Source organism: Talpa occidentalis, unplaced genomic scaffold (genome assembly GCF_014898055.3).
Source record: "Talpa occidentalis isolate TD23 unplaced genomic scaffold, MPIMG_talOcc4v2.1 talOcc4.3, whole genome shotgun sequence".
NCBI classification, from domain to species: Eukaryota; Metazoa; Chordata; class Mammalia; order Eulipotyphla; family Talpidae; genus Talpa; species Talpa occidentalis.
In genome coordinates, this window is record NW_023603184.1 from 92,450,737 (window position 1) to 92,471,760 (window position 21,024).

The following is a 21,024-nucleotide window of genomic DNA, read 5'->3' on the forward strand; positions in this document are numbered from 1 at the left end:
ACTGGGATGTCTGTATCAGGGCAATTCTGACTTCATGGCTCTCTTCAACCCCTCCATCTAAAATTGAGTAGGAAACAATTTTGATCCCTCTGCCTATAGTGGGAGTGTCAGCCCTGATGATTTCTGAGTCTCCTTGAGTCTTTTTCTTTTAGAAAAGCACACATTTGCAGCTGAATAGATGCATGGTCTTAGAGAAACCAAGAAGTCTGGCAGCCATCCTTCATTCCATCACACTTTCTTGGTACCCTTTAGCTCAAACTGACAAGATCACAGCTGGTGTAATCATGTCTCTGTTGCTGAACCAGCTGATTAAATCCATGAGTTGCACCAGAGTCTCTTTATCAAATGGTTGTTCAACCACTTGTCTTCAGAATAAACTTTTCATTTTTTGCAACATGGATAGGCTGGAAATTTTCTCCAAATTCTGTTTCTTTTTCACTTAACAATTCTGCCTTCAATTCCTCTCCCTCCTGTTATATTTTACTACAAACAAGGACTCCAGCCACAGCTTTAATGCTTGGCTTAGATAGCTCCTGTGTTAAATATCCAATTTCATTTTCACAAGTTCTAACTTCTATAAAACAAGAAAACATAATTCAGTCAAGTTCTCTGTCACTTTATAAAAAGAACTGCTTTTCCTCGTTTCCAAAAACTTGTTCCTCATTTCCACCTAAGATTCACCAGGTAGGCTTTTTTTTATTTATTTTTTTTATTTTTAAAGATTTATTTATTTATTTATACAAGCACTGGGTACAGCCAGAAGCACAGGAGGGTGAGAGAATTTGCCAGAGCCAGAGGTGAGAGTAGAGCAGGCAGACTGACGAAACACACTGCTGAGGGGAGCAGCAGATGGCAGGAGAGGTCTGCGCTCCATGTGGGAACCTCACCCAGCGGCCGGGGATCGAACTGGTGCTGCAGAGGCTGTGGGCAGCTTCGCAACCCAACGCTCAACCACTGCGCCACCGGGGAGGCCCAGGTAGGCTTTTAATACTCATACTTCTAACTAATATTCTTTTCATGATTATTTATATATGCCCTAAGAAGAATTTTTAAATGTTCTTTATCAAGTTGAGGAAGTTCCTTTCTATTCCTAGTTTGTCTTTGATGAATTTTTTTTTTAATAAGTGGGTTTTGGATTGTGGCAAATTCCTTTTCTCCTTCTTTTTTTTTTTTTTTTTTTTTTTTTTAAATTTTTTTTTTTATAGAGGCATGTTTTATTTATTTATTTTATTTGTTTGTTTGTTTTGTTTATACAAGCACTGGGTACAGTCAGAAGCGCGGGAGGGCGAGAGAATTCACCAGAGCCAGAGCAGGGAGCAGAGCAGGCAGAAGGACCGAAGCACACCGCTGAGGGGAGCAGCGGGCGGCAGGAGAGGTCCGCGCGCCATGTGGGACCCTCCTCCTGTGGGCCGGGGAGCAGCCGGGGGGATCGAACCGGCGCCGCAGAGGCCGCGGGCAGCTTCGCAACCCAGCGCTCAACCGCTGCGCCACCGGGGAGGCCCTCCTTTTCTCCTTCTAATTAATATGGTCATATAGATTTTCTTCTTTAATATGTTGGTTTAATGAATTATATTGGTTGATTTTCAAATGTTGATCCAACCTTGCAAACCTGCAATAAATCCCACTTGGTCATGGTATATAATTCTTTTTTGTAAATTGTTGGGTTTAACTTATTATTTTCCTGAAATTTTTTGTATTCATGTTCCTGGGAGATACTAATCTGCAATTTTCCTTTCTTGTAATTTGTCTGGTTTTATTAGGGTAATGCTGTCCTCACAGAATGAGTTAGGAAGTATTATCTCTGCATCTGTCTTCTGAAAGAGATAGAGAAATGGTACCATTTCTTCCTTGAATGTCTCGTTCATTTTTTTAAATATCTGTTTTTGTTATTTTGTAATCTCGCTTCTCAGAAATCTGCCTCTGTTTCAGCATAATTTAGTGGTCAGTCAATGATTTGGCCAGAGATTGTATTCAAACTTGTTCTAATAAGGTTTCTACCCTTTGCCAAGCAATCTGTGTGTGAGCTGCAAAACATTTTCAAAGTTTGAGCCAGTTCTATAGTTTCCTTTGCCTTGTCACTTTCTACCAGATGCTTTTAGGAATGTCTTACATATATACACTTTCCCAGTTAGCCAGATACCTTTGGGTAGCTTACCTGAGTCCTTATATACCTTTTTGACTTCCAGGGTCACTCATGAAATTTCTGGCTGATTCACCTCTCACCCCACCTGAAACTGTAAATTCTGGCTAACAAATGTAGTTACTACACTCCCTACCCCCATTATTTCCTACCTAATTTGACAATTTTAACTGGCAAAGATGTAGTTTCAGTCCTAATCTCTGAATACTACTATGACATCAAATTAGTTTCCATTTCCAGTCAAAAGCTGTTAAAACTACCATTCTTGCCCATCAAGTTGGGGCGTGGGGCACAGAAACAGTTCCAAGATAAGAAGATCATAGTCGCCCACTATTATTACCTGAAATTACATTAGTTTTTCAGGACTAAGCATTTCTCAATGTGCTGTCTGTTTTTGAGTGATGTACAGTGCCCTGAAATACGTTTTGACTATTTTTCCACTTAAAAAACAGCACGTTTACTGAGGCATTACTGACATTCAAAATTGTAAGATGTTTAAAGAGTATATCGTGTCATTTGATATGCATATAAATTGTGAAGATTCTCCCCCCATGTAGCTAATTAACACATCAATCACTTCAATTACTTATTTTGGTGAGAACATCTATAATTTTTCCATTTTTATACTTATTCTTTTGTGGAGAAGAATTACTGATCACATTCAACTGCCACAACTGAAAGTCCCCTATTCATTAGGCTACAATAGTTACATGTATTGCTTTTTTTCTATTGTGGTAAAATAAATTCAACATACATTTACGATTTAACCATTTTTAACTGTACAATTCAGTGACATTAAACACATACCCAATATTGTGCAATCATTTCATCATCACTTTCTAGTTCCAGAATTTTTTTTATCATGACCTATAGGAATTTTGTACTCATAAAAAAAAAAACCAACTCCCAATTTCTTCCCCTTCCTGCAGTAACCTTTATTTACTTTTTCTCTATGAATTTACCTATTCTAGGTACCGCATATTAATAGAGTCATACAGTAGTTGTTCTTTTGTGTTTGTACTTATTTTACTTAGCATAATGTTTCCAAGGGTCAATTATATTGAAGCAAGTATCAGTATTTTTTTTTGTGGTTGAATAATATTCCACTGCATACCACATTTTGTTTATCCATTCATTAGATGATAGACTTGTTTCCAGCTTTTGGCTATTATGAATTATATTTCTATGAACATTTTGTGTGAAATTTCTTTGGTGGGTATATGCTTTCATTTCTCATGGGCGAATACTTTGTTGTAGAATTGGTCATAGAATTGATAAATCTTTTTAGAAAGTGCCAAAATGTTTTCTAAAGTGGAACACTATTTTTCATCACCACTGTAAGTGTGGTATGGTTCCAATTTCTCATAACCTTGCCGTTATTTTTAAAGAGCATTACTAAGGTATGGCATATAAACTACATATCTATAACATACCATTTGATGTCCTAACATACAAATATGCCTATGAAATCATCACCACAATCTAAATGTGAATATATTCATCATCCTACATAGTTTTCTCATTCCCTCGATAATCCTAACACCTTTTTATGCCCCCATCCCTGGCCCTAGACAACCAGTGATTTATTGTCTCAATAGATTTGTTTGTATTTTTTAGAGTTTTATATAAATGAAATTATATGGTATGTATTCTTTTATTCACCTGGATTCCTTCTCTTCGCATAATTATTTTGAGCTTCATTAATATCATTGTGTGTGTGTTAATACTTCATCCATATAGAGTACTGAAAAGTATTCCTTTTTTTTAAGATTTATTTATTTATGCATATAAGAACTGGGGTACAGGCCAGAGGTGTGGGGGTGAGAGGATTCACCAGAAACAGAGTGGGGAACAGAACAAGCAGATTGACTGAAATACACTGCTGAGGGGAGCAGAGGGCAAGTCAGGAGAGGTCTGCTGTGCCATGTGGGTCACCTCCCTGGCTGGGGATCAAACTCAAGCTGCAGTGGCTGCAGTTAGCTTCATAGTGCTGGGTCTTAACCCCTTGCGCCACCAGAGAGGCCCGAAAAGTATTCCATTTTATGGATACATTAAAATTTGTTTATTTACTAACCTGTTGGTGGGAATCTCAGATATTTCCAATTTGGGATTATTACAAATAAAGTTGCTATGAACATTCTAGTACAAGCACTTATGTGGACATATGCTCTTTTCTCTTGGGTAAATTCCGAAACCAAATCATTCCAAATGACTAAGTCATGTGGTGGGTGTATATTTAACTTTTTAAGCAACTGTAGAACTGTTTTACAGAGTGGTTTCACAATTTGACATTCTCATCAACAGCTTCAATTCCTCTAAAATTAAGTCCAAAGTTGGTATGGTCAAGCTTTCTAAATTTATCCATTTTAATTTTTATGTAGAGGTATCTCAATATGTGTGTGCCATTTAGTTAATTCACAAAACATGAAATTTAACTTTTTAAAGGGACTAATTCAATGACATTTAGCAATTAATAATGTTGTACAACTACCATAATATCTAACTGCAAAAGATTTTTATCACTTCAAAATAAAATCCCATATTAAGTAAGCATTCCTTATTGTTTCCTTCTCTATACCACTGGCAAAAACCAATCTACTTTCTATCTCTGAATTTACTCATTCTGGATATTCCATACAATTGTAGTATACAATATATGGCCTTTTGTGTTTGAATTCTGTCACTTAGCATGTTATTTAAGCTCATCAGCAATGTAGCATGTATACGCAACTTTATTCCTTTTTTTTTTTTTTTTTGGTGGAATGATATTCCATTTTGTTATTCTACCTCGGTTTGTTTATTCGCTCATCCATTGATGAATATTTCGCTTGTTTTCACATTTTAGCTATTGTAAATAGTAGTGCTGTAAACATCCTTGTACATGTATTTGAGTGTCTGTTTTCAACTTTTTAGGTTATACATCTTAGAGTAGAATTGTTTGTTAAACAATATTAGTACTGCCAAACTGTTTTCCATAGTTGCCAAACAATTTTATATTCCTAATAGCAACTTATGTACAAGAAGTTCTAGTTTCTCCACATTTTCACCAACATTAGTGAGATGTGGTATATACCTGTGGTTTTGGTTTGCATTTCCTTGATGACAAATTATGTTAAGCACCTTTTCATGTGCTTACTAGTCATATACTTTCTTTTTTAAAAAAGGTTTATTTATTTATGCATACAATAACTGGCGTACAGACCAATGGTGCAGAGGGTGAGAGGATTCACCAGAGACAGTGGGGAACAGAACAGGCAGATCTGCTGAGATACACTGCTGAGGGGAGCAGCAGGTGAGACAGGAGACGTCTGCTATACCACCTGGGTAGCTCCCTGGTCAGGGACTGAATTTGTGCTGCAGTGGCTACGGATAACATCATAGGTTACATCTTAAACCCTTGTGCCACCAGGGAGGTCCCATTTGTATACTTTCTTTAAATAAGTATCTATTAAAATCCTTCGCCTATTTTTTACTTTTTTTGTCTTGTTAATGCCTTGCAATAGATCTTTATATATTCAAGATATAAACCCATTATTGGAGATTAGATTTTAAAATATTTTTTCCTATTCTGTTGGTTTTCACCTTCTTTAAGTGTTTTTGGAAGCACAGTTTTTAGTTAATTATTGATGAAGTCCAATTTATTCACTTTTATCTTTTGCTACTGTCAAACCATTTCCAAAGTAGCTATACTAATTTACAAGTAACAAGTAATATTTTACAGTTCTAGTCACTGCAACTCCTAACAAATATTGACATTTCTTTAATTCTATTAATATTAAGAAGTATTAAAGGGTTCTCATTTTAATTTGCATTTCCCTGTTAACTAATGATGTTGAGCATATTTATTTACTTACTAATAGATCCTTACTGTGATATGCCTTATCACAGTAAAACTCTTAAAACCATTTTTAAACTGCATAATTTGCCTACATTTTAGTGAGTTGTACTTTTTTAACCTAGAAACCAGTCATTTTAAATATGTTTGCAATTATTTTGCCCTCAGAGATACACTGTCTTTTCATTTCAAGAGCAAAAAATTAAAAATTTTGATTAAAAAATAAAATTTTGATTAAAAACTAACATTTTATATTTTTGATTCATTATTTCTGAGTCCTAAGAATCATTTTGTACCTTGAGATAGCAAAATAAATTTTCCTGTGTTTTTTCTTGCAAAGTTTAGAGTTATGTTTACATTTAAGTCTATGGTTCATTTTGAATTAATTTTAAAAAATTAAAGTAGAATCTAATTTTTTCATATGAATGGCCAGTTTTATCAACATAAATTATTAAATGATCTTCTTTCCTTCACTGAATTAGGTTGGTATCCTTGGTAAAAATTAACAAATTATGTATGTGTGGGTTTATTTGAAGATCCAACTCAGTTCTATTGATCCAGAGATCTATTATTTCACCAATAACAAATGGTCTTGATTATAGTAACTTTATTCTAAGTATTGAAATCATTTAGGATAAGTCCTTCTATTTTATCATTTAAAAAATTGCTTTGCCTACTCTTTTCATGCATTTCCATTCAAATTTTACAATCAGCTTGTTATATCCTACCAAAATAGCTGATTATAGTTTTTACTGAGAATGTGTTGGATGTATTGATCAGTTTTATTAGAATTTAAATTTAAACACTCTTTAACATTCCAATCCATTAATATGGCCTATATCTCTTTATTAAATTTAGCTGATCTTTAAATTCTCTAATGTTCTATGAATTTCAGAGTAGACTTTATGGATGTCTTTTGTTATATATATTCTTAAATATTACTGTTTAACAAATGAAGTTTAAAATTTTTTTCAACTGACGGCTGCTAGTCTATAAATATCCAACTGATTTTTGCATCTTAACTCTGCATGCTGTTAGATTCATTCATTTCTTCTAGTAGTTCTCAAGTTCCACAGACTCCTTAGATTTTCTAAGTAAAACTCTTATCTTCTGAACACAGGGACAGTTTTTTTTAAATTTAAATTTACTTATTTATATATATATTACATCATTGTTTATTTTTGTACAATATTTGCTTTCTCCTCTCAGATGTAGTCTCTGTAAAATTCCACCACCAATTCACCTGTGAACCATCACCATAGTCCCTTGTGCTCTTCCTTCCCGTTTTGATACCTCTCCCCCGCTCCCCTGCAGAATGTCTCTGATTTATAGTTGTTTGCTAATTTTAGCTTTTGATTTATTATTTTTTTTTTAGTCTCTTAAGGTTTCCCTATATTCCTCCTATAAGTGAAAACATCCAATATTTCTTTTTCCTTCTGACTTATTTCATTGAGCATAATCTTTTCCACTTCCATCCAAGTTGCTGTGAATGGCATCAGTTTATTTTCTATTTATTTATTTATTTTTTATACAAGCACTGGGTACAGTCAGAGGCGCGGGAGGGTGAGAGAATTCACCAGAGCCAGAGCATGGAACAGAACAGGCAGACTGACGAAATACTCTGCTGAGGGGAGCAATCGGCGCGGCAGGAGAGATCTGTTGCGCCATGTGGGACCCTCGCTGGAGGCCGGGGATGGAATCCGCGCTGCAGAGGCTGCGGGCAGCTTAGGAGTCCAGCGCTCAACCTCTGGGCCACCAGGGGAGGCCCCAGTTTATCTTTTTGATTGCTGAATAGTATCCCATTGTGTATACATACCACATCTTCTTGATCCATCATCTACTGTTGGGCATTTGGGTTGTTTCCACATCTTTTTTTTAATTATTAAATTTTTTTAAAGATTTTTTTTTAATTTGTTTATGCATTCAAGAGCTAGCCAGGGATGTGGTGGGTGAGCAGATTCACCAGAGACAGAGTGGGGAGCAGAACAGGCAGATCAGCTGAAATGCACTGCTGAGGGGAGCAGCAGGTGGGACAAGAAAGGTCCGCTGCGCCATGTAGGTTAGTTCCCGTGCTGGGGAGTGCTGGGGATCGAATTCATGCTGCAGTGGCTGCCAATAGCTTATTAGTGCTGAAACTTAACCACTTGTACCACCAGGGAGGCCCTGTTTCCACATCTTACCTATTGTAAATAGTGCTGCCACAAACACAGAGGTGCAGGTATGTTTTAATTAATGTTTTTGTGTTCTTTGGGTAGATTCTAAGGAGTAGAATTGCTGGGTCATATGGTAGCTCCATTTTCAGTAGTTTGAGGAACCTCCATACAGCTTTCCATAGTGGTTGCACCAATTTGCATTCCCACTAGCAGTTAAGAAGAGTTCCTTTGTCTCCACATCCTCACCAACATTTGTTGTTGCTAGTTTTTTTAACATGCCTTATTCTCACTGTGTGAGGTGGTTTCTCATTGTGGTTTTGATTTGCCTTTCCCTTGATTATAAGTGATGTTGAACTATTTTTCACATACCTGTTGGCCATTTGCATTTCCTCTTTGGAGACCTGTCTGTTGTTAGCTCCTCTGCCCATTTATTTTTGACCAATCATTTACTTTGTTTTTGTTGTTTGAGCTCTTTGTAGATCTTTGTGATCCCTTATCAGTTGTATGGAATGTAAAAAGTTTCCCCCAATCAGTAGGGTGCCTCTGTTTTGGTTAATGTCTCCTTTGCTGTACAGAAGCTTTTTAGTTTGATATAATCCCAGCTGTTTGTTTTCCTTCACTTTCTTTGCTTTGGGGGAATGAGTCTTTAAAGATGTTTCTGAGATGTATGGCATGGAGTATTTTGCTTATATTTTCTTCTATAAATTTTATGGTTTCAGATATTATGTGCAATTCTGTTATCCATTTTGAGTTGTTTTTTATGCACTGTGTGAGACAGTAGTCCAGTTTCACTCTTTTGCATGTGGTGGTCTAGTTTTCTCAGCACCATTTATTGAACTGTCCTTATTCCACTGCATATTCTTTGCTCCTTTGTTAAAGATTAGTTGTCCATACATGTGTGGCTTTATATCTGGGTTTTTTATTCTATTCCATTGGTCTACATCTGTTTTTGTTTCAGTACAATACTGTTTTAATTATTAAGGCTTTTTAGTATAGTTTGAAGTGTGGGAGTGTGATACCTCCATTCTCCTTTTAAGTCAGGAGAGCTTTGGCTATTCAAGGTATTTTTGTGGCTCCATATGAATTTCATCAATATTTGTTCTATTTCTTTGAAGAATGTCATTGAGACTCTTATCAGGATTGAGTTGAATCTGTAAATTGCTTTTGGTAGGATGGCCTTTTTAATAATGTTAATTCTTCCAATCCATTAGCAGGGGATGTCTTTCCATTTCTTCATGTCGTGTATTTAACAATTGAAAACAAGGGCAGTTTTACTTCTTCCTTTATGAAATTCATGCACAGTATTATTATTTCTATGCCTTAATGCAATTACTTTGGCATTTTGTACAATGTGAAATATCAGTTGTGAAAGTGGACAGTCTACCCATGTATCTAAACTTGGAAGTAAAATAGTCAGTCTTCTATCAGTTAAGTAAGCTGCTAATTGAGAGTCTACAGTAGAAACTCTGGATCAGATTACAAAGTTGCATATTATTCTTAGTTTGCTGAGTTTTTAATCATGAATATATGTTGAATATTGTTTTCTCTTCAAACTTTGAAATGATCATTTTTTTCCTACACTAGTTTATTAATATAGTAATTAACATCAAAAGTTTTGAATATTGGACCTCCCCTGGTGGTGCAGCAGCTGAGTGCTGGGTTGCGAAGCTGCCCGCAGCCTCTGTAGCCCTGGTTTGATTATCGGTTTGATCCCCGGACGACAGGCGAGGGTCCCACATGGCGCGCAGACCTCTCCTGCCGCCCACGGCTCCCCTCAGCAGTGTACTTCTGTCCTTCTGCCTGTTCTGCTCCCTGCTCTGGCTCTGGTGAATTCTCTCACCCTCCTGCACTTCTGACTGTACCCAGTGCTTGTATAAATAAATAACTAAATCTTAAAAAAAAAAAAAAAAAGTTTGAATATTGATCCAGCTTTGTATTTCTGAACTAAACCATCTTTGTTCATATTATCCTTTTGCTATTGCTATATTGTTAAATTCAATGTGCTATTATTTTATAAAATGTTTTTGTATTAATGTTCATGTGAGTACTGGAGTGTAATTATCTTTATTGTAATGTTTGTGTAAGGTTTTAGTCTTAGGCTGTGCTTATCTTGTAAATTGTGTGGAACAGTGTTCTTTATTTACTGAAAAGTTTTGATCTTCAGTAAGATTTCTGGGATTTTATGTTTTTCTTGTGTCAAATTTGGTAAGTTGCTTTTTAAAGGAAGTCATCCTTACATAAGTGGCAAAATTTAATGACATTAACTTCAAAATATTCTCTTACTATCCTTTTGATCTCAATAGAGCTGTAGTGAAAACCCTTCATTACTTTTATTAATGTATTTTATTCTCTTTTTCTCTTGATTATCTAGGTAGGAGGTTATAAAATTTATTTCTTCACAAGACTCAGCTTTTTGTTTCCTTTTTTATATTATTTAAGTAGATTTTGGTTCTTTGTTATTATTTCTGCTTACTTTGAGATTACTTATCTTCTTGGAGCTTTTTAATGTCGACTGTTAAGTCTTTGATTTTAAAACTTTCTTATTTTCTAGTTTAAAGAATTACTACAATGTTGCCATTGCTTTATCGGCTTCCCCCAAATTCTGAGATGTTGTATTTTCACTGTCATTCACTTCAAATTACTTTCTAGTTTCCGCTGTAGTTTCTTTTTTGTCCCATAATTTATTTGAGAATACTGTTAAATTTCAAACTATTTGGCATTTTCCGATCTTGTCACTTTTAATTCTGTTGTGTTAAAAGAACATATTCCATGCACATAAAAACAGTATTTGACAGCTTTGGAGTACAGTGTTCTATAAAAATTCATTAGATCAAGGTAATTCAAAGCTTTGTTTAAAGCTGTTTTTCTAGTTGTTCTATTTATTACTGAGAAGAGGACACTAAAATCACCAACAATCATTGTGAAAATCTCTCTTTCTCCCTGAAATCTCTCAGCTTTTGCCTCATATATTTTTAAGCTTGTGGTAAATACATGGATATTTATAATTATGTCTTGGTAAAATGTCCTTTTATCATTATGATATATTCCCCTTTATCTCTAGTACCCTCCATCTTCAAAGTTATTTTATTTTAAATTAATTTAGTCAGTCCTTATTTTTATGCTTGGTATCCTTTTGTCTACTCATTTACTGTCAATGGATCTGTGTGTCTTTATACTTAAAATGTATCTCTTGTAAGCAGTTTGTAGTTTAGTCTTCCTTTATCAACTGTCTTTTAATTCCAGCATTTACTATTTTAATGTTTAATATAATTATTATTCTCATTGAATTGGATTTAGTCATTTATCCTTTATTTACCCTTTGCCTCCTCTGTTGTTGTTGTTCTTTCTTCTGTAAATTTAAACAATATACCTTAAAAACTTTTTAGTATTCCATTTTAATATTTTTATTGGCTTTTAAGCTATATCTTTTTGCATTTTATTTTACCAGTTTCTGCAAAGAATATGCCATCACTCCTTCAGAGTTTACAGAAAAAAAAATTTTTTTTAAGGATTTATTTATTTATTTATTTATTTATACAAGCACTGGGTACAGTCAGAAGTGCAGGAGGGTGAGAGAATTCACCAGAGCCAGAGCGGGGAGCAGAAAAGGCAGAAGGACCAAGGTACACTGCTGAGGGGGGCAGAGGGCGGCAGGAGAGGTCTGCATACCATGTGGGACCCTCCTCTGGTGGCCGGGGAGCAGCCGGGGATCAAACCGGTGCGCCAGAGGCTGCGGGCAGCTTCGCAACCCAGTGCTCAACCGCTGCGCCACCGGGGAGGCCCCTACAGAAAGTATTTTTTATGTAAAATATAGATAACTTGCAAATACATAGGTCCCATTAATCACCTCTTCCCACATACATTATACATTGTTATAATTTCAAATATTTTTAGTAGTTTTATATATTTATTTTATTGTACATTTGTGTGTTACATCTGCATGCATTGAAAACTCCAAAAGATTAATTTTGTTTTAAACATCCATCTAAAATAGTCTTTGATCATTATCCAGATTATTTACCATTTCTGGTGCTCCTGAAGATTCAAGTTTCCTGTTAATATTGTTCCTTTTCCAATTGAAAAGCTTCCATTGCCATTTTTTTTTGTACAAGTCTACAGAAGACACATTTCTCTTGGTTTTTCACTTATGAAATTGTCTAAATTTTGTCATCATGCCTGAAAGGTGTTTTCACTGGATACGTAATTTTTGGCTGACTGATTTATAGCTTTAAAATTTTCTGGGCATAATGACTTTTGTTGAAAATGTGTTAACATTTCAATCATTGTTCTTTTTATGCGAGCATCACTTGTCTCTATTTCCTTTCAGGATTTTCTTTTTATCTTAGGATATCATATTATAGTGTATCCAGGTGTAGTTCTCCTAGAACTACCTGGTCATTCTAAACTATATCACAACATGCCTCCTTTCTTGATTTTCTGTTATAGCCAATGAATCAGTCCTCAGAGTTTAGCTCTCCCTTAATATCTGCTTTCTACATTCATAAGCTGTTCATAATGGAATGGTCAGAAATGCTGTTTTAAAAGTTAATATTTTATAGTTCAACCGCATGATGAGAGCTCCTAGATAATACTTTCTCTCAAAGGACTTTCCAAATTTCTTTATTTTAATGAAGTACTATTATTTTACATCCTTGTTTGATAGCACAGGATTTCTCCCCTCAGGTTTGGTTACTGTTGCTCTCCCAACACCAAAGCAACCATAGTCCTCCACTATCATGTTTTCCCCTATACCCATAGCATTACCCAAATTAAAAAAAAAATGCATAAAGGAGAGATACATATCAATAACTATTAAGGACATTAAAAAAACTAACACCTTCTAGAAGGCAGTAGGTCAAATCCTTTTTATTTTTATTTTTTTAAAAAGATTTATTTATTTATACAAGCACTGGGTACAGTCAGAAGTGCGGGAGGGTGAGTGAATTCACCAGAGCCAGAGCGGAGAGCAGAGCAGGCAGAAGGACCGAAGTACACTGCTGAGGGGAGCAGCGGGCGGCAGGAGAGGTCTGTGTGCCATGTGGGACTCTCGCCCTGTGGCCAGGGATGGAACCCGCGCTGCAGAGGCTGCGCGCAGCTTCGCAGCCTAGCGCTCAACTGCTGCGCCACTGGGGAGGCCCTCAAATCCTTTTTAAAGCAAGAATTATAGTATGTTTTAAATAAGTTCAGAGATAAAAGTTACATTTTAAAAAAAGAGAATAGTTACGATAGTTAAAATTTATTAAGGGTGACTTCACCAATTAGACAAGAGAAAATTGTCCAATTCTGCTGAAGTCATCAATGGCCTGCTCCGTCAGTGAACGTGAACGCTTTCTGCTCAAGAATACTCAGTTTATTGGTCAAACTGGTAGAAACAAATAGTTCACATATCTGTAGTATATAATCTGTTTATGCTGGAAAGATCAAAGACTAGAGATGATTGTACTAATTGCTTTTACTATGTATTCTCACTGCTAGCACCACTTCTCAAGGCTATGCAGCTTTATCAATAAATTATTACATAAACAAACTATGAATAAATCCTAATAATATATACTGTCATTCAACTATTATTTGAATGATTTTCTGGAGAGCTGCTCAAGGATATAACCACACTTTTAGATATTAGAGTGAGCTGAAAAGTCTTTACCTCATTTTCATGCCAGGAACACATTATTTGTTTTTGTACACATTATTATCATACTAGCATTAATACTTCATTTTCCATGTAGGTAAACATTCTAAACATTTTGGTATGAAATGAGAATAGTTCTTTGGTGTTAAGAAAACAGTAGCAGTTATTTTGCTTAAAAATGTAAGACTGCTCACAATCAATGGGAAAAAATCAGCATTTATTGTACACAGTTTAAAAATATTGAGGAGGGCCTCCTGGGTGGCACAGCGGTTGAGCGCTGGGTTGCGAAGCTGCCCGAGCCTCTGCAGCGCCGGTTCGATACCCGGCTGCTCCCCAGCCACCAGAGGAGGCTCCCACATGGCGCGCAGACCTCTCCTGCTGCCCGCTGCTCCCCTTAGCAGTGTACTTCAGTCCTTCTGCCTGCTCTGCTCCCCACTCTGGCTCTGGTGAATTCTCTCACCCTCCCGCGCTTCTGACTGTACCCAGTGCTTGTATAAATGAATGAATGAATGAATAAATAAATAAATAAATCTTTAAAAAAAAATATTGAGGAGGAGGGCCTCCCTGGTGGTCTGAGGGTTGGGTCTCAGTGCTACCTCTGGCCTCCCTGGTGGCCTGGGGGCCGGGTCTCAGTGCTACCTCTGCGTCAGCCCTCCTGTGGTAAAGCAGACTTAGATTACATCCCAGCCAGGGAGTTAAGCCACAAAGCACAGCAGACCTCCCTGTTTCGTCCACTGCTCCCTTTTAGCAGTTTATTTCAATGGATCCTGCCTGTTCTGTTCTCTACTCTGTCTCTGGTGAATCCTCTCACCCCCTGCACCTTTGGCCTGCACCCCACTTCTTCTACGCAAAATAAATAAAATAAAAATCTTACAATAAAGGAATAATTCTTCAAGAAAAAATATTGCAGAGGAATATTCAGGACTGTGAATATACATAAGGATAATACTTTAGCTAATTTTTACTATCTTATCAGTGAAATACACAAACTTTAGTCTTCTAATCATTAGTTCCAATGAATCACACTCTACATAAACAAAATTCAACAACCCTCAATATTATCTACTTTTTCTTTTTTGTAAATCTCTTTATTTGGGAAAGATAAAACCCAAAAGATAGAACTTCATGAAAATAAAGAATTTTATTATGTATAAAGTAGGAAATGTAGAAATTAGACTAAACATCCAAGGCCCCATTGTCCTTGTAGAAATAATAGTTGCCTATGATATTGACTAAATAGCGGAAGGTTTTATCCAGGAATAAACAGCACCTACTTTATTTTTTTGGAGGAAAGGGGCCTATATAATTTCCTCATTACACATGTTGCTTGAGATACTGGAGAGTATTTGCTAGCTAACCTGGTATAACTATATAGCATACACCTAGCATATTTCTGGGAGTGAAGTGGAAGGCAGGGGAGTTACAGAATTAATCCCAAATGTCCCAAACCATCTGTCCAGGCGTAGGCACCAGATTTCTTTGACAAACCTGACAAGTATTTTATAAGTTCTTATATTGAACATAGTCTAAGACCATACTCACAAATTCTCCACAGTCCACTCCTTGGTCCTTGGTTACCTGGTCATTTAGCCAATAACAATGAGGTATGTACTTTTGTATTTTTGTTAATTGGGGTTCACAGAGCTCCATAAATTTATTGAGCACATTTTGTTCCTTTTGTTTATCATAATGGACTTAAACTGTTTTTTACAGCTTCAATTGGTTCTAATAATTATAATCATCTCTTCTTGTACATACACAAATTATCAAAGTTCTTTAGTCTTTTAATGAATCACACTCTACATAAACAAAATGAATCACACTCTACATAAACAAAATTTGACAACTCTCAATATTTTCTACTTTTTCTTTGAAGCTGTCATCTCTGTCAGACATCTTGGAAAATATTCTTCTTTTCTCACCAATAGTAACATTCCAGGCCAATCTTATTTTCTCCTTTTGCAAACATGAAAAGAGTATTTACTTAAGAATTCTGGCTCATTCTAGTGGGCAATAGTATTTAGAAAATGCCAATAAACAAGATATTTAAACTCAGAGGGTCTTCATTTGCTCTAGAAATTGAGTGTTTTAGGATACAATGAGCACCCAGATAATGTTTTCTAAATACCATTACCCTGCAAAAAGAATGAGGGTTCCCTGGAGAAATGACTAATTCTAAAGCTGGTGCAGGAAATATAAAAGACAGGCTTATAACATTTTATAACAAAAAGAAGTGCTCAAGAAATGAGATACAAAGTAACAAAATTAACAGAAGAAGTGCAAGACTAGTACATTAGAAACTACAAAGCACTGTTGAAAAAAGTAAAGAAGATCTAAGTAAAAGGAAATCTATGCCATGTTCAGGGACTGAAATACTTAACACTGTTAAGAAGGCAATATTCCCCAGATTAATAAAGAGATTCAGCACAATCTCTATCTAAATATGAATTTCTGATTTCCTTCCAGAAATTGATAAGCTGATCCTAGGTCTCATAAGAGACAAGCAAGGTATGCAAGAAAAGCAAAAACAATCTTATAAAGAAAGACAACTCTGTAGGACTCACACTTCCCTATTTGAAACTTACTACAAAACAACAGTAAATCAAGGCACTATGGTACTGGCCTAAGGATAAACACACGGAATGGAATAGAATGGAATGGAATGGAATACAATTGAGTCTAAAAATGAAACTCTCAATCTGTAGTGAGTTGATTCTGACAAAAAAAATCTAAAATTCAGTGGGGGGGAAAAAAGTACTTTTTAAAAATGGTGCTAGATAACCACATGCAAAAAATTAAATGGACCCTTACCTCACACTGTACACAAAAATTAGCTCAAAATGAATCATAGACCTAAATATATAAGCTAAAACTATAAAACTTCCAGAAGAAAAACATATAATTTTCCAAAAATAATAGGCATATGGACAGTAAACACATGAAAAGATAATCAATTTCATGTTATACAATACAAATACAAATCAAAGCCAGGAAGAAACCACTTCATATCCACTGGGATATGAAAAATATAAAGGACAAACAATAACAAGTATTGGTGAAGGAGTAGAGAAATTGAAATTCACATATTGCTAATAGGAAGGTAAAATGCACAGTTGCTTTGGAAACAATTTGACAGCTGGTCCAAATGTAGAGTTATCATGAGTAATAAAAACAGGCTCACACAAAATTTTGTGAATGACTAGACAGACTACTCACAATAGACAAGAAGTAGAACAACCTAAATGCCCAATAACTGATCAAATGATGTACAATGGGAGATTATTGGAATACAATTCTATAATGGGATATTATTTGTAATAAGAAAAATGACATGCCAATACATGCTTCAATAAGGATGAACATTGAAAATATATTAAGTGAAAGAAACCACCAGAAACATCTTATATGGGTGTGGGAAGACACAGACTATAAGAAGCCCAATGGACTACGGTGGAGGATTGCTGGTGGGTGTGGTGTAGTAACATGTATTTGTAGAGGCATGAACCTATACTCTTTGAAACATGTATAGGACTGTTAACTGTTACTGCAATTAAAAAAAGTATATATAATTATATCATAATACATTTTACTGAAAGTATTGTTTTTATAAGTAAAAAGGAAACAATAATTATGATCCCATTTATGTGCAATGCCTAGAATAGGCAAATATAGAAACAAAAATAAATTAGTAGATGACTAGGGTTGAGATGGTGGAGGTGGAGAACGGAACAGGAATTGGAATAACTGATGTTATTTGGGGTTTGAAAATGTATTAAAATTAGATAGTAATGTTGGTTGTAAACTGAATATACTAAAAACCACTAAACTGTACGTGTTGAGTTGATTTTATGATATGTGAAATATATTTCAATAAAGCTATGAAGAATACATAACCTGAATTTAATGAGAAAACACAATCCCAATTTTAAAATGCACAAGACAATTAGACTATATACTTTGAAAATGTCACATCTTTCATAAAAGACAAATACTAAGTATGTATTCCAGGTTTTTTTTAGTGTACAGAATACAAATAAAAGTTTATTGTAAAAATTAAGGGTTTGATATTTCATAGCTCATATAATAAGAAATAATAGGTAATTTTTTTTTTTTTTAAATCTTTTTTTTTTTTTTTTTTAAAGATTTATTTATTTATACAAGCACTGGGTACAGCCAGAAGCGCAGGAGGGTGAGAGAATTCACCAGAGCCAGAGCGGGGAGCAGAGCAGGCAGAAGGACCGAAGTACACTGCTGAGGGGAGCAGCGGGCGGCAGGAGAGGTCTGCGCGCCATGTGGGACCCTCCTCCAGTGGCAGGGGAGCAGCCGGGGATCGAACCGGCGCTGCAGAGCCTGAGGGCAGCTTCACAACCCAGCGCTCAACCGCTGCGCCACCGGGGAGGCCCAATAATAGGTAATTTTTTAAAGCAGTATTTATTTATGCATATAAGAGCTGGGATACAAGCCAGAGTTGCAGGGGGTGAGAGAATTCACCAGAGACAGAGTGGGGAATAGAACAAGCAGATCCACTGAAATACACTGCTAAGGGGAGCAGTGGGTGAGACAGGAGAGGTCTGCTGCCTCATGTGGGTAGCTCCCTGGCGGGCCTGGGATCAAACTGAAGCCATGTTGCAGTAGCTGCTAATAGCTTCATAGTGCTGCAACTTAACCCCTTGTGCCATCAGGAAGGCCCACTAGGTAATTTATTTTTAATCCTTCACAAAATTTTCCCTCTCTCATCCCACCAGCCCTGTTAAAATGTGACCGAATGTTATCAAAACAAACACTATAAATAACACCAACTCCTTTAAAGACAGCTATCCCAAATGTTATTTTATGACCTAGGTGATCTTCAGGCATAGGATGGTATGATCTTAAATCCTTGTAATCCTGGCAGCTCCAACCTGTCCAAAATTTTGAGATTCAACAAAAGCCAATATTATGCCTCCCAATACCAAACATACTTCCCTGAAACCAAGGAACTTATTAAACAGCATGTATAATTCTGTTAAATTATTAAGGAATAAAATATAGTTTGGAGGGCAATCGGAACCTGAGGATTTGGTGTTCAATTTCCCTGAGTATTAGCTGAATTTTGTGTTCCCTGACCAGGCTTTTTGTTTGTGGTTGTTACAGTCTATTCCACAGTTTTGGCTTTTTTCTTTCTTTTTCAGTAATGGTGTCACACATTTTAGATACTATATCAGAATCTGGTTTTGCATACTGGATTTGCGTTTGGTTTACCATAAAATGGGAATCTTTGTAACTGTTTTCAAGATTTCCTGGATGAGTCCTTCCTTAAATATAACAAAGGCTGGGCCTCCCTGGTGGCGCAGCGGTTGAGCGTTGGGTTGCGAAGCTGCCCGCAGCCTCTGCAGTGCCAATTCGATCCCTGGCTGCTCCCTGGTCACCAGAGGAGGGTCCCACATGGCACGCAGACATGCCGCCCGCTGCTCCCCTCAACAGTGTACTTCGGTCCTTCTGCCTGCTCTGCTCCCCGCTCTGGCTCTGGTGAATTATCTCACCCTCCCGCGCTTCTGACTGTACCCAGTGCTTGTATAAATAAATAAATCTTTAAAAAATAAAAATAAATAACAAAGGCTTGCTCCCTCATCTTCATGGTTTTTAAAGCCAAAATATCTATCACGTGGCCAAACTGAGAAAACAGGGCATACAGATATCTTTAATTCTCTTTTAATCTTGTGAATCTTATTCCTACTATAAATCATATGATTTGGTCTGATACGCATGTTTTGTGTTAAATTTTTCAAATAGCCAGAGGCCAACTCTATTTCTCTGAAAGTAGAAAATGGTCATATTCCAGGTTTTAAAAGACTAACAAGACATGACAATGGTATGTGTGACATATGAGACAAAATAATTGTTATAGACAATTGAGACAAAAATGACAAATACTGAAAAAGGACTGAATAGTAGGAGATATATTCAGTCAATGGTGAATTTCCTGACTTTTATAATTATGTTGCAGTGATGCAGGAATATCCTTACTTTTACAAGATACACAATGAGGTAAAAGTAAGGAGTCATGACACCTGCAATTATTCATAAGTAGTTCAGCAAAACCAAAAACAATTATAGCAATAATTATAATAATGGCCATGTGTATGTATAAAAAGAAAAGCAAATATGGAAAATGCTAACAGTTATGAATTGAGATAAAACCTGCAGAAAATCCTTCTGTAAGTCTGAAAGTTTAACTTACTTTTCAAAAATTTGATTTTGAAAAATAAAGCCTTTTTTTTTTCCCTATGGTCAATATTAAGAGTTTGTTATCATGGTTAGAAAAGTTTTACCTACTCCTAGGTAACAAGGAATTCATCCATTTTCATCCATATTTCTACTGCTACTGTTTTATTTTGTATGTTTCCACTTTTCACAGTTCAACTTGGAATTTATTCCAATATATGGTGTGAGAAACATGTGACTTAAAACTTTTCTTATAGGTCTATCTAGTTTATCTCAAAATGTCTGATTTAAAAGTTCTTCTTAGGGCCCCCTGGTGGTGCAAGGGGTTAAGACTCAGCACTATGAAGCAATATGCAAGCCACTGCAGCAAAAGTTCAATCCCCAGCCAGGGAGCTAACTCACATGGCACAGTAGACCTCTTCTGTCTCGCCCGTTGCTTCCCTCAGCGGTGTATTTCAGTGGATCTGCCTGTTCTGTTCCCCACTGTGTCTCTGGTGAATCCTCTAACCCCTGCACCTCTGGCCTATACCCCCTGCTCTTGTATGCATAAATAAATAAATCTTTAAAAAAAAAGTTCTTCTTAGGTCACTAAGTCCTTTAATAGTGTCTTGTAGTTCTTGTATGGTCCTTCTTCTTGTCAAGTTAATTCTGAGTTACCTGAATTTTAGAGGCAATTGTAAATGGAGTTATTTTCTTAATTTCCTTTGCTTCTTGTTTGTTTGTATATAAAAATGCTACAGATTTTTCTGTTACTTTTGTAATCTGGCACTCTGCTCTATTCATCTATTGCTTCAAATAACTTGTGATTGAGTCTTTAGTATGATTTTCTATATATGTATTATCCTATCATCTGCAAGTGGTGATAGTCTCATTTATTCTTTTCTGAATTGTATTCCCTTATTTCCTGTTTTTGTTTGATAGTTTAGCTAAAGCCTCTAAACAGAAGTGCTGACAGTGAGCATCCTCATCTTGTTCCTGATCTTAAGGGAAAGATTTTTTTTTTTCATAATTAAGCATTATAATGGCATTGGCTTATACTGAGGTAGGTTCTTTCCATATC

At 36.0% G+C, this 21,024-nt stretch overlaps 1 protein-coding gene and 1 pseudogene across 15 annotated transcripts in view; both read right to left on the bottom strand.

Moving 5' to 3' along the window:
• The window catches only part of BAZ2B (bromodomain adjacent to zinc finger domain 2B), a 294,239-nt gene that overhangs the window by 230,236 nt on the left and 42,979 nt on the right, over positions 1-21,024 (bottom strand). The gene's annotated exons all lie outside the window — the stretch shown is intronic.
• Positions 18,354-19,767, bottom strand: LOC119254764 (U2 small nuclear ribonucleoprotein B''-like; annotated as a pseudogene).